Source organism: Tupaia chinensis, unplaced genomic scaffold, assembly GCF_000334495.1.
Source record: "Tupaia chinensis unplaced genomic scaffold, TupChi_1.0 Scaffold000361_2, whole genome shotgun sequence".
NCBI classification, from domain to species: Eukaryota; Metazoa; Chordata; class Mammalia; order Scandentia; family Tupaiidae; genus Tupaia; species Tupaia belangeri.
The window spans coordinates 3121494-3135840 of record NW_006159858.1 but is presented as its reverse complement, the minus strand read 5'-3'; the positions used below and the strand labels follow the sequence as shown (position 1 = coordinate 3135840).

The window sequence follows — 14347 nt, the reverse complement described above, 5'->3', positions numbered from 1 at the left end:
TGCTGACAGGGCTGTTTCTTTCATGGGCCTGTTGAGCAGTTACTGGTGACAAAAGCCATTTAGCAAATCATACTTTTGGTCATCTTTCTTTCCTGGTACAGTGAAAAAACAGATATGCTACTTGAACCTCTGCTTGCTGGGCAGCTTTCCCTATATTCCTGACCTGGATGGCTACTTCTGTATAGAAATAATACCAGCATTACTATGTGGGACCATGTGTAAACCAGGTCTAGATTATTCTTTCTTCTTTCATTTGATTATAGAGAACTATATAAGGCCATAGATTAACGGAGAGTTGATATTTAGTAAAAGTAAATGCCATGGTCATGACACCTAAACTATTTATTCTTTCAACTTGTGCTTTGGAGGTTTGCTCTAACCCCTTTGTATATTATACCCATTGTAGTCAGGATTATGGTGATACTGTTAATAGTCTTCCAATATGGATTTGAATTAAAACAGAAATATTTACTTATTCTCATGTAAAAATCTGCTGTAAGTCTGGGTAATTCCAGGCAACTGTTTCTTCATATGATAGGCCAGCATTTCATCTCTATATTTATCTCTGTTTTTATTATCATAGTGGTAGCAAAGGAAGAATAGACTAGAGACTTGCATACTGGCAATAAGTGCTTCTACAGAATTCCTTTCTGCTCTTTGGTCAAAGGAAGTCATGAAGTCATATTTAACTGAAAGAGAATAGAGAAGTGTAGTCCTTGTTTGTGTCCTGAAGATGAAAAACTAATTTCTGGCTTACCGTATCACTTACACTTAATGATAGAGTGCTGCTAGCACATTATGGCTTGGTAGGTCATGGCATTCACTTCTTAAAGATAGGGCCAGATTATATGATCACTTTGGTGACCCTTGATCTATCTCTGCCAAGGTCCAAAAGCCAAGCAAAGAGCTATTTCCAAAAGAACAATTATCTTCAGAAGAGCAAATAACTACTCTAAAGCAGTGATTCTCAACCAGGGCCAGTTTTGTTCCTTAGGGGACTTTTATCAATGTTTAGAGACATTTTGTTTATTTTGTTTGTACAATTTAGGGAAAGTGCTATTGCGTCTAGTGGGTAGAGGCCAGAAATGGTTCCAGACATCTGACTGTGGGCAAGATAGACTTTCATAATGACAGGAATTCCAAGGTTGAGGAACCCTGCTTTATGTGGAGTTACATGCCTAGTGGTCTATGTCAGGATTCTCCTATGAGGACTACTGATAGCTTTATAGAGCTACTTTACCACAGACCCTTTAAACACCACTGAACTTGTTGAATCTTAAGACCCAATGGCAGAATATTTTACTTTGCTACCTTGACCTATTGTCTTCTCATAATGTAGGCCCCATTTTAAATTGGCAGCTTTATAGGTTATTCAAGAAATGGGACAGAGCATCATACTAAAATATGGTTTATACTATTTCTAGACTTTAAGGAGGCTCACCGAGTTCCGTACTTCTAGTAAGTGGTGGCAGCTGGTGTAGTTATTGCAACTTGTCCTTCATTTTAAAGGGAGTATCTTGGTGTATTCTTTCATTTCATTTTATTTATCAATTTACTATAGTTTGTGTGCAACTAATTGGAAAAAGAAGGGTGTGGGTGAGGTGAGGAAGAAAAGACCCAGTAGAGGGAATGGCCACACCACAATCTGTTCTCCATTCTCCTCTCACGATTTTGGGTACGTACACACACACCTGTTGTGTTTTTCTAGCTTCTAGTCCAGCACTCAAACCATAGAGTCAGCCATTTGGGATCTAGTTGCCACTGGTTGGTCCAATTTAGCTATTTTTAAAAATTTGTAAATCTAAGCTTTAAAAATTGGTTCCTTTATAATATTAATACATATTAATATAATATTAATATAGTATTTTAACAAGAAGACTTACAGTACTATTCAAGAAGTAATGATGGTCTTAGTAAGAGAGGAAGAAAGATTTAGGCACTTAAATGTCTGTCCTCCCTCCACCTCCCTCTATTTGTTTAGTTTCCAATTTTTTATTTTTACTGATTATAGTTCCAAATTATAGTTTAAAATTATACCATCCATGTGTACCCAAAAAGAATTGAGAGTAGGTTCTCAAAGAAATATTTGTCCATAACAGCATCATTCACAGTAATGAAAACATGAAAGCAACCCCAAGTATCCATCCATAGATGAATGGATAAGTAAATGTAGCAGATACATAAAATAGAATCTTATTCAACTCTAAAAAGGGAAAGAATTTCTGTACTATGTTGTAACATGGGTAAAACTTGAGGATGTTATGATAAATGAAATAAGCCACTCACAAAAAGACAAATACTATATGATTCCACCTATGTGAGATACCTAAAGTGGTTAAAATCAGAAACAGACAAACAACCCTGGTGACGTGGTGGTTAGGGTATTTGATCGAGTGCACCTTTTTAAGTCCCTGACCTGGCAGCTTAGACAGTATGCCGGTGTGTGTGTGTGTGTGTATACCCCAATATCCTGAGGAGAATGAAGGGGAAGGGATTGTAGTATGGCCATCCCCCCTGAGGGGTGATTTTTCACTTTTCCTCTTATTCTCTCTCTGTCTCTCTCCAGTGAGCACAAAGGCCCTATAGTAAAAACATGGAAAAGAAAAAAGAAACTTAAAAATCATTGAGACACAATAGAATGGTGGTTGCTAGAGGTTGATGGAAGGGGACATGACAAAAGTGAGTTATTGTTTGATAGGTACAGAGTTTCAATTTTATGAGATGATAAGAGCTATGGAGATGTATGGTAAAGATGACTCTACAGCATAATGAATATATTTAATACCCCCGAACTGTACACTTAAAAATGGTTAAAATGGTAAATTTTATGTTAGATATATTTTACCACAGTAAGAAAAATTGTGAAAAAAGAAATTACATCATCCAATAACTCAGGTATTTTTGCCTTCAGGAAGAGCTTGTTCTGTGTGTCAGCTAACTAGTGAAGTTAGAGGTTAAAATTGCCTCTGAATTCAAATGCCTTTCTTGGTTCACCTCTTTGAACAGTTACTTAATATTCATTATTTGGAAAGTTTACTTGAAAATTCTACATGTTTTCTTGGAATTAATTTATTTTAGAGAGATTTTTGTTGTAAGACGCGTGTGCTTGCCAGAGACAGAAAGTGAGAAATCACCCCCAGTGAGGAATGGCCATGCTACATTCCCTTCTGCCCCAGAGCCTTCTCAGAATTTGGGGCATGCATGCACATGTGCCCTGCATGAGTTTTAAGCTACCAGGTCTGGAACTCAAATTGTGTTTGACTACGTGTGAGTCCAGCGACATAACCGTTACACCATCTGCTGGTCCCTTGGAATTTATTTTATACTTTGATTAACTCTGTGCCTATTTTACCTAAACATACTGAATGCCCAGCATATTTATTAATATAAAGTCTTCCAAGTTTGTTACTACTTTTCTTGGAGAAGAAATGTATTCATTTCTTTTGCTTGGAACACAAGGATCTGAAATGGATCCCTTTCTCCTCACCCACTTCCCCAGCCACTGAATATGAGTAAATTGTTTAAGACTGTCCATTCTTGAACAATAAGAATGAGGTTTCTGAATATTATTTCCCACCGAAAGATAGTAGGCTTCCTAGGAGAACTATCTGATTCTAGGTCTAGGGAAGGAATGATACAAAATGAACAACTGCTAGGACATTCTTGTCCTACCTGTAAGCTAGCAGGCTATATTCATTTACTAGTTTTATGTTAAAAGGGATTAGGGAACTATGTTGGGGTCCCTAAGACCCTTTCCAGGATTCATGATTTGTAAGAATTAGATTCACAGTTATTATATTCACAGCTATAGCTTATTACAGTAAATGATACAAAGCAAAATCAGCAAAGCAGAAGGCACATGGGCAAAGTCTGGAGGAAGCCAGAGAAGGACAGAGTAAGAAAGAGAGGGAAAGTGAGAAAGCAAGCTACCTTGTTCAGGACTCAAACCTGGTCAGCCGTGTGGGAATCCAGCACCCTTAACCACCATACCACCTGCTGGATCCTGTAAATTATATTTTAAAAACTTTGTAGCTGATTTATAGAAACAGTTATTTTTTGTTTATTAACATTATATCCAGAAATTTAGGTAAGTTCACATATTCTTTTTAAGGTTTTTGTCATAGGGCATATATTCTATAGAATCTTGGGTTTTCTTAATACATAATCACATCATCTGAATAATGACACTTCTTCCTTTCTAGTCCTTATTATTTTTGCTTTTCTAGCCTTTCTGTACTAGCTTGACACAATGTTGAATAGAAGTGGTGGTAATGGTCTTGTTTTCAATCTCAGAGGGTAGTTAAGTTTTCCAATAAGTTTTGTCATAAGTTGGTGTTGAATTTAGTTACATGCTTCTTCTGTAACACTTGGGATGATCGTATTTTTTCTCTTAAACTACCATTAGATGCCTAAAATAAATTATTTTTTATGTATATTGTATGTTCTTTTTATATATTGCTATATTTTATGCACTAATATATTGACTTTTTGTTTTATATAAAAAGTACTATAGAACACATGCACTCACCAGAAAGAGAGAATATGAAAAATCACCCTCTGGGGGAATGGCTATGTCACAATCCCTTCTCCTCCACTCTTCCTAGGCACGCACATGCACCCGGTGTGAGTTTAAGCCACAGGTCTGGGACTTGAACTGCAGTTGACTACATGGGAGGCCAGTGATGTAGCCATTATGCCATCTGCTGGTCCCAGTGTTGACTTTTTTTAAATTGCCACAAGGCACATGCACTCACCTGACAGAGAGGAAGAAAGCACCATACAATGAAGCATGTTCATGCCACTACTCCTTTGCCTCTATTTCTCTATCCTGTTAGGAATTTTGGCGTGCATGTATACTTGTGCATCATTTTTTTTCAAGCTGCAAGGGCTGGGATCCAAACCATGGTTGGCTGTGTGGGATCTAGCTCCCTTAACCATGAAGCTACAGATGGCCTTTGTTCAACATATTTTCTTTTTCTCAAGGTCTTTTTTGGCCACAGTGTGTGTACATTTGCCAGAAAGAGACAGTGAGAGGGAAAGTGAAAAATCACCCAGTCTAGGGGGATGGTTATACTATAATCCCCTCTCCTCTCTTCTCCCTCTGGGAGTTTGGGTGCGCACACACATGCACCCCATATGAATCCTTAAGCTGCCAGGCCCAGGACTTAAACTATGGTCAGTCATGTTGGAATCCAGAGCCTTAACTGCACTACTTCAACATATTTTTTAAAATTTTTGTTCTGCTTTCTTCTTTGACCCATAAATAGCTTAATTATTAATTTCCAGAGAGTTGATATTTTTCTAGGCTTTTTTTTTTTTTTTTTTTTTTTGTTTTTTTTTTTAGGGTTTTTATTTTTTTAGTTTGTTATATAGTGCTTGTACTTGGCTTGAGAGAGAGAGAAAGTGAAAAAGTATCCCCTAGGGAGGATGGCCACTCTGCATTCTCTTCTCCATTCTCTTCTTGGGAATTTGGGCACACCTGTTCTCTCTTAGTCTTTCAAGGTGATAGGTCCAGGACTTTAACTGCATGGTCAGCTATGTGGGATCCAGATGCCATAACCACCATGCCATCATCTTCCTCTAAGTTTTTATTTTTTATTGTTTTTGTTGATGATTTCCAACTTTTTTTGTGTGTGATTAGAGAAAATATTCCAAATGGTATCACCTTTTTAAAAGTATGTTGAGGTGTTCCTGATGACTCTTTATCACTTACGTCTTGATAAATGTTCATGTACCCTTGAGAGGAATGTGAAATTTGTCGTTGCTAGGTATAAAGTTCTGTATTGGTCATTTAGGTCAACTTAATTTCACTGATCAGAGCTTCTTGAATTGAGATTGCTTTTTTCATGAACTATCAAGAGAAGTGTGTTAAGGTTCTTATGATTATCACTTTGTTTTTTTTTAATTCTGTGAATTTTTGCTTCATGTATTTTGAGGTTATTTGGTACATATGAGTTTATGATTGAGATTATTTTCCTGTTGGATTGGTCACTGAATTTTTCTCCTTTTCATTCATATGTAGTATTCTTTTTATTTGTAATAATGATTCTTGCCTTAAATTCTGAATCTCTTTCTGAAATTAGCATAGTACATCACTTTTCTTTTGTTTAGTGTTGCATGGCATGTTTTCTCTGTACTCTACTTTTAGTCTTTCTGTGTGCATGTTTAAAGTGTGTCTCTTTTGGGACCAGCAGGTGACATGGTGGTTAAGGCACTGGACTCCACATGGCTGATCACAGTTTGAGTCCCAGACCTTGTGGCTTGCTTTCTCACTTTTCCCTCTCTATGTCTGTTCCTCTCTGGTGAGTATGCGTGCCCTATAGCAAATTGAAACAATCATCATCATATTAAAATTAAATTTTTTAAAAAGTGTCTTTTTTTAAAAAAAAATTGTTGTTGTTGTTATTTAATTTTGACCAAGTACAGGATTCAAACCACATTTGGCCATGTGGGAGTCCAATGCCCCAATCACTACACCACCTGCTAGCTCAAGTGTGTCTCTTTTAAGGAATATGCTTCTTTGTTAATCCAGGCTGACAAATTTAATCTTTCACTTAAAGTATTTTGTCCTTATATTGTAATTATTGACATACTTGGGTTTACATGTATAATTCTACTACTGTTTGCTCTTTGGCCTATTTATTTTATGGTTTTTTTCTTCTTTTGTCTGCTTTTGCATTAGTTAAATATTACATTTTTCTCTAACTTGTTATGTATAAAATTATTATTTTATTTTTTTTGGAGAGATTTTTGCTATAGGGCGCGTGCGTTTGCCAGACAGACAGAGACAGAGAGTCAGAAAGCGAGAAATCCCCCCCCGGGGGGATGGCCACACCGCAATCCCTTCTCCTCCATTCTCCTCTTGGGATCTTGGGCACGCCACACACACGTGTCCATCGTTAGTTTAAGCCACCGGGTTCGGGAGGCGAACCGCAGTCGACTACGTAGGAGTCCAGCGACATAGCCATTACGCTAACTGCTGGTGCCATTATGTATAAAATTTTGTTCATTCTGAAATCTTGAACTTAATATAATTTAATACCAATTACTTCTTTTACCAGTATCACACAAGTGCTAAAATCTTAGAACCTTTAAACTTTATGAGGCATTTCAGTTACTGTTTTGTAGTCATTATTAGCCTATTCCTCACATATTTACCCTGTCTATATTGCTTATGCCTTCTATGTTTCCTTATGATCTAGAATTATGTTCTTCTATCAGAATGACACTATATAATTTCCTTTTAGTATAAGCTTGCTGGTGAGAAATATCCTGTTTTTTTGTTTAAAATATTTTTTATAGAGGTTTTTGCCATGGGACATGTGTGCTGGATGTAGAGAGAGACAGAAAGAGACAGTGAGAGGGAAAGTGAAAAATCACCCTCCACTGGGCAAAAATCCTTTCACCATTCTCCTCCTGGGATCTTGGACATGTTTGTACACACATTCAGCATGATTTTCTGGCCTCCAGGTCTGGGACTCGAACCACAATCAGCCATGTGGGAGTCCAGTGAAGAAGTAACCATTATGCCATCTCCTGGTCTGAGCTTAAAAACATTTTAACCGCACTTTCGCTTTTGAAGAGTTATTTTCACTAGGTACAGTATGCTGACTGGCAGTTTTGGGGTTTTTTTGGAGGTTTTGTTTTATTTTGTTTGGCGTTTTTTTTTTTTTTTTTTTTTTAAGAATTAGCTTATTTAATTTAATTTGTTATTATTATGTTTCTTTCTTTCTTTTAATTTGAATTAAGAGGGACAGAGGGAGAGAAGAAAAGTGAGAAGCAAGCCACCAGATCTAGACTCGAACCACAGTCGGCTGTGTGCGAGTCCAGTGCCATTAACCACCAAGCCACCTGCCAGTCCCTTTTTGTCTTTTTAATAATGCCATTCTACTACATTCTAGCTTTGATTATATCTGTTGAGAAATCTGACAGTCTTATTGTTTCTTTGAAAGTCAATTTCCTACCCCTAAGACTGCTTTTATGATTTTTTCCTCCCTTCTTGTTCTTTTCTCACCAGAGAGAGAGAAGGGGAGAAGTGAGAAATCATGCCCTGGGGGAGATGACCACATCACTATCCCTTCTCTTCCATGCTTCTCTCAGTATTTTAGGCATGTGCACATGCACATACACACACACACACACACACACACACACACACAGCCTGATTTTTAAGCTGCCGTATCCGGGATAGTCTCATTTTCACCCTGTTTCCTTGACATCTAGTGCCCCTTTCCAAAGTGTTGCCAGTCACTTGTGTATTTTCTCAGAGGTATTCTGTTAGTCCTTTTAAAAGTTTTTCCCCCTCATGCAAAACCTTCTCATAAAATTTGACTCTCATGTGAACACTCAATATATAAGAAATAAAAAGTCAGCTTGGAGTTGGAGTCAGTCAGATTGGAGTAGGGGATCCTGATACATCTTCCATTTATAAAGTATCAGAGACTTTACAATGAAAGCCTCCAATAACTCCAAGAGAATTTTATTGCAACACACACATACACACACACATGTTAGTTTTGCTATAGGATACATGCACTCGCCAGAAAGAGAGAGAGAGAGAGACAGAAAGCAGCCCTCAACCTCGCCCAGGTGGGGTTGGTCATACCTCAGTCTCTTCCCCTTCATTCTCTTCGCAGGATTTTGGGAACCCATACTCATGTGCCTGGTGTATTTTCCAAGCTGTGGGGCCCAGAACTCAAACTTTGTCATGTGGATCCAGCCACCTTACACACCACATCACTGGCTGGCCTCTTTTTTAAATTATGACTTGTGGTTACAGATAGTCATTGTACATCTTTGTGGGGTACAGTGGTTTTTCAAAGCATACTTCTAGAGTGTAACACTCAAATCAAGAATATAGAAATAGGGACCAGCAGGTGGCATGGTGGTTAAGGCGCTGGACACTCCCACATGGTCAACCACGGTTGAGTTTGGGACCTGGTGGCTTGCTTTCTCATTTCTCTCTCTCTCTCTTTCTCTGTCTGTCTCTGGTCAAATTAAAATAAATGAATGAATAAATAAAATAAAAAATAAATAAATAAAATTTGACCTATAAAAAAGAAAAGAATGTAGAAATAGACTAGAGGGAGCTGCAGCTGCACCCGCCGGCGCCCCAAGTGCCACCTCTCCAGCCAGCGCCAAGATGGTGGAGGACAGCGAGTCTGCAGCCAGCCAATAGGGACTGGAGCTGGACGACCAGGACACGTGTGGGATAGACGGGGACAATGAGGAGGAGACGGAGCACACCTAAGGAAGTCCCTGATGGGATTTAAGAGCTAAAAAGAAAAGGAAGAAACAGAAGAGAAAAAAGGAGAAACCAAATTCTGGAGGCACCAAGTCAGATTCTGCATCTGATTCCCAGGAGATTAAAATTCATCAGCCTTCAAAAAATCCCACTGTCTCCGTGCAGAAGTTGTAGGATATCTAGAGCCCAGCCAGGAACATTGACGAGGCTGTGAAATACAGATACCAGTTTTGGGACACAGAGCCAGTACCCAAACTAAAGGAAGTCACAACCTCTCATGGTGCAATTGAACTTGATAAAGAAAACGTGCCAGGAACCATATTCTTTGCCATGGGGTTTTATGTGGGATACCTTAGATTTGAGTAATGCTGAAGTATATCTAGAGCCCAGCCAGGAACATTGACGAGGCTGTGAAATACAGATACCAGTTTTGGGACACAGAGCCAGTACCCAAACTAAAGGAAGTCACAACCTCTCATGGTGCAATTGAACTTGATAAAGAAAACGTGCCAGGAACCATATTCTTTGCCATGGGGTTTTATGTGGGATACCTTAGATTTGAGTAATGCTGATGTGCTCAAGGAGTTATACATGTTGTTAAATGAGAATTATGTGGAAGATGACAACAATATGTTCCAGTTCAACTATTCGCCCGAGTTCCTGTTGTGGGCTCTGCGTCCCCCAGGCTGGCTGCTCCGGTGGCACTATGGGGTCAGGATGTCTTCAACTAGTAAAAAAAAAGCTAGTAGGGTTCATAAGTGCCATCTCAGCAAACATTCAGATTTATGACAGCATGAAGAAGATGGTAGAAATCAACTTTCTTTGTGTTCATAAGAAATTGAGATCAAAATGGGTGACCCCGTGTTAATTCAGAAAATAACTAGAAGAGTGAACCTGGAAGGAATCTTTCAGGCTGTGTACACTGTGGGAGTAGTTCTTCCAAAGCCAGTGGCCACATGCAGATACTGGCATCGATCCCTAAACCCCAGAAAATTGGTGGAAGTAAAATTTTCTCACTTGAGCAGAAACATGACTTTTCAGAGAACAGTGAAGCTCTACAGACTTCCAGATGTGACAGACTTCAGGTTTGAGGCCCATGGAACCAAGAGATATCAAAGCGGTTCCAGAATCAATCAACAGTTACCTGAAGCTGTTTCATCTAGCACTGGTGACGAATGAAGATGAAGCAGCCCACTGGTTCCTCTCCAGGGAGCACATTATTGACACGTTCGTCGTGGAGAGTGCAAATGGTAAACTGATGGACTTCCTGAGCTTCTACACTCTCCCCTCAACAGTCATGCACCATCCTGCTCACAAGAGCCTCAAAGCTGTGTACTCCTTCTACAACATCCACACTGAGTTGCCCCTGCAGGAGCTCATGAATGATGCACTCATTATAGCCAAATTGAAAGGATTTGATGTATTCAATGCACTAGATTTGATGGAAAATAAGACATCCTTGGAAAAACTCAAGTTTGGTATTGGAGATGGCAATTTGCAGTATTACTTATACAACTGAAGGTGTCCAGGAACAGATTCTGAAAAGGTTGGACTTGTACTACAGTAGATGAGTATTTTTATTTCTAGAACTCTGGTATCATCATTTGTTAGTATCCTATTTAATGATTCCTGGGACTGCCATTCCAAAGAAGAATTAAAGTACAACTTAAGTGAAATTGAAGCAGCTGATAACAATCAGAAACAATGAAAAAGCTTCATGTGTGGCCAATGGTACATATTTCTAGTTAGGAGTTTTATCCTTTTTTCACTGTCTGCCCATTTGTGAGAGGGATGAAAGGGTACAGAGAACATCCCTCTGATTTTCAAACTTTTCAGCCATCTCTTGATGAAGAGAAGATATTTTCCCACTCTAGTAAAGGGACTGTTTTCCTGTGTTCTAAAGTCAAGAATCATTGTCAGAAAATCTTTGCCATTCTATGAAAATAAACTGCTGCATTTCTATCTTTTAAGTGGTGATATACTTGTCTATGTAACAGAATGAAGGATCCATTTGGGGAAGTTTTCCTTACATCATCTTAGATGATATCATTGGGCACATTTTTGGAATCAACACTTCCATAACTGAACGACAAGTGGTGAATGTTTAAGTGTGGAGCAATTATAAAAATGTACTGGCAATTAGTACATTAATTTCTCCATCATCAAAGTTGTCAAATCAATAGACATGCAGATTTGTACTTTGATCTTCAACAGGTCAGTGGATTGTTTCAAAGCAGTTTTATGTAGACAGGTGTGCAGTCTGAAAGAGCATACCCTCATAACGGACTAGACTTTGCTGCTGCTGCACAAACTTTAATTTTCTCTCAGCAACATCAAGGATGTATGAGGAGAAGGGAATAAAAGCTCTAAAGTAAAAAGAGATGCCCAGTGGGATTTATTAGTGCTATCAGGACTTTGATAGTTTGAATGTTTTCTTATGCAAAATTGCACATATTCTTTACACTGACTTTAATTTATCATGAAAACTGTCATGCTATTGGAAAACGTCTTATTCATAAATTAATGTTCATAATTTTATTACTGATGGTGGTTTTTATCTAGATTTTGAAAAACAAGGTTTCATGGTGTACATAGTTTATGATGTGTATATACTGCCAATAACCTGAGGGACGAGGCCACAGAGACAGGCCTTGACTCAAATGCCACAAAGTAGATACTTCCTGCCTTTACTATACCAGTGCCTAAGCTGTTCAGTCCAGAAAAAGTTAATTATGGTAGACAACATGATAGCATTCCTTCATGTTATAAGTAGTCTAACAAAGCCAATCACATCTAATGCCACAGAGAGGCTACCAAATTATGACCCATGACTAAATCCAACCTGTCACCTGTTTTATATAGCCCACAAGCTAATAATAACCTTTATTTTTTTGAATGGTTGGGGAGAAAGTCAATAACATTTTTTAAAGAATTATATATTTATTATTATTGTTGTTAATATTATTTTTCACATGAGTTTTGCCAGAGAAAGACAGAGAGGGAGAATGAGAAAGCGAGCTGCCAGGTCCAGGACTCAAACCATGGCCAGCCATGTGGGAATTCCAGCACCTTAACCATCATGCTACCTGCTGGCCCAAAGTCAATAACATTTTGTGATATGCGAAGAGATATATAAAATTCAGATTTCAGCATCCATAAATAAAGTCTTATTGGAACACACACACACACACACACACACACACACACACAAGTATGCAGAAATATTACTATCTTCAACAATGATGCTTTTATAATGCTTTGTATTTGATAGTCCTACTAGTATTTTTCAAAGTATATAGTAAATTGTCAGTGACATGTTTATGTGGTTGTGATATACAGTTCTATAATCTGTTCTACCTGTTTATAGATTGTGATATTCTTTGTGTTAAAAAAAAATACATTTTGGGGCCAACAGTGGCACAGTGGCAGGACTCTCATATGGACAACTGTGATTCAAGTCCTGGACTCAGCAGCTTGAAACTCATGCTGGGCATGTGTGTAGTGTACATGTGAGCCCAAAATACCAAGAGGAGGATGAGGAAGGGATTGCCACATGGCCATCCCCGTGGGGGGTCGGGGGATTTCTCACTTTCTCTCTCTCTCTTTGTGTCTCTGGTGAGTCCATGCACCCTATAGCAAAAATGTTTCTTTAAAAAAAAAAATTACATTTTGGAGGCTAGCAGGTGGTGTGGAAATTGGGGTGCTGGACTTCCACATGGCCAACCATGGTTTGAGTCCCAGACCTGATAGTTTGCTTTCTCACTTTCTCTCTAACGAGCACACATGTCCTGTAGCAAATTAAATAATAATAAAAATTAATTATCTTTTAAAAAGTACATTTCTTAATTACTTTTTTAAAAGGGATTTTTGCTATAAGGCGTGTGCTCTTGCAAGGGAGACAGAAAGTGAGAAATCACCCCAAGGGAAAATGGCCATGCCGCCATCTCTTCTGTACTCTCTTTGGATTCTGGGAATGTGCATACACACTCCTGGTGTGAATTTCAAGTTGTAAGGTCCAGGACTCATACTGCGGTAAGCCATGTGGGAGGGTTCTCCTGAACAGCACTGATCTAGATGCTGCCAGATGTGTACTTGAAATGTGGTATTGCACCACCACGCCACCTGCTGGCCCCAATTGACATGTTTCTAAGTTGTCTTTTTTTTTTTTTTTTTTTTAGAAATTTTTGTGTGCCTTTGCCTGAGGGACAGATAGAAAGTGAAAAATCATTCCCCAGAGGGGATGGCCACACCACAATCCTTTTTCCTCTGTTCTTGCCTCAGGAACTTGAACATGCATGCACACGCACCTGTCATGAATTTTAAGCTGCTGGATCTGGGACTCAAACCGTGATCAACTGTGAGCCCCAGCGACGTAACCATTATGCCTTCTGCTGGTCCCAAGTGGTCATTTATTTAATGTTTCACTTTAAAAAGAAAAGAAGAGAAAAGAAAAGAAAAGAAATAAGTTTTTTGCCTTAGGGTACATGCACTGGGTAGGAGGGGAGAGAGACAGAGAGAGGGAAAGTGAAAAATCACCCCAGGGGGATTTGCCACACTGCAGTCCCTTTTCCTTGCTTCTTCTGGGTTCCTGGATATGGTGTGTGTGCATGCACACCACACACACACACCAGTGCAATACTCGAGGTCCAGGACTCAAACCACAGTTGGCTATGTGGGAATCCAGTGCTTTAACCAGCATACTACCTGCTGGCCCCTAGTATTTCATGTTTTAAAATTGTGATGCAATTTATGACTCAAGGAGGACAGAATAATGTGTTTAGCAAATACATGAAAACTGTTATTACCTTCTAAGAAAAGTCTTCACTTTTAATAGTCCAAGTGATTCTTGGTGACCAAAGGCCTTTTAATATTTTAGTGCCCCCCAAAATAAAATAGTAGTATATTCCATTTTTTAATAATTATTTATTTAACTTTATTTATTGTTATTGTTATTATTTATTCTCACCAGAGAGAAACAGACAGCAAGAGGGAAAATGAGATAGCAAGCTGCCAGGTCAAGGACTTGAACCATGGTCGACCATGTGGGAGTCCACTGCCCTAACCACCATGCCACCCACTGGCTTCTCTATGTTCTTTTTTTTT

The 14347-nt window shown here is 38.7% G+C and overlaps 1 protein-coding gene and 1 pseudogene across 1 annotated transcript in view; both read left to right on the top strand.

The window, feature by feature from the left end:
- The window catches only part of HYCC2 (hyccin PI4KA lipid kinase complex subunit 2), a 91908-nt gene that overhangs the window by 8238 nt on the left and 69323 nt on the right, over positions 1–14347 (top strand).
- On the top strand, positions 9025–12094 carry LOC102491739 (glycylpeptide N-tetradecanoyltransferase 2-like; annotated as a pseudogene).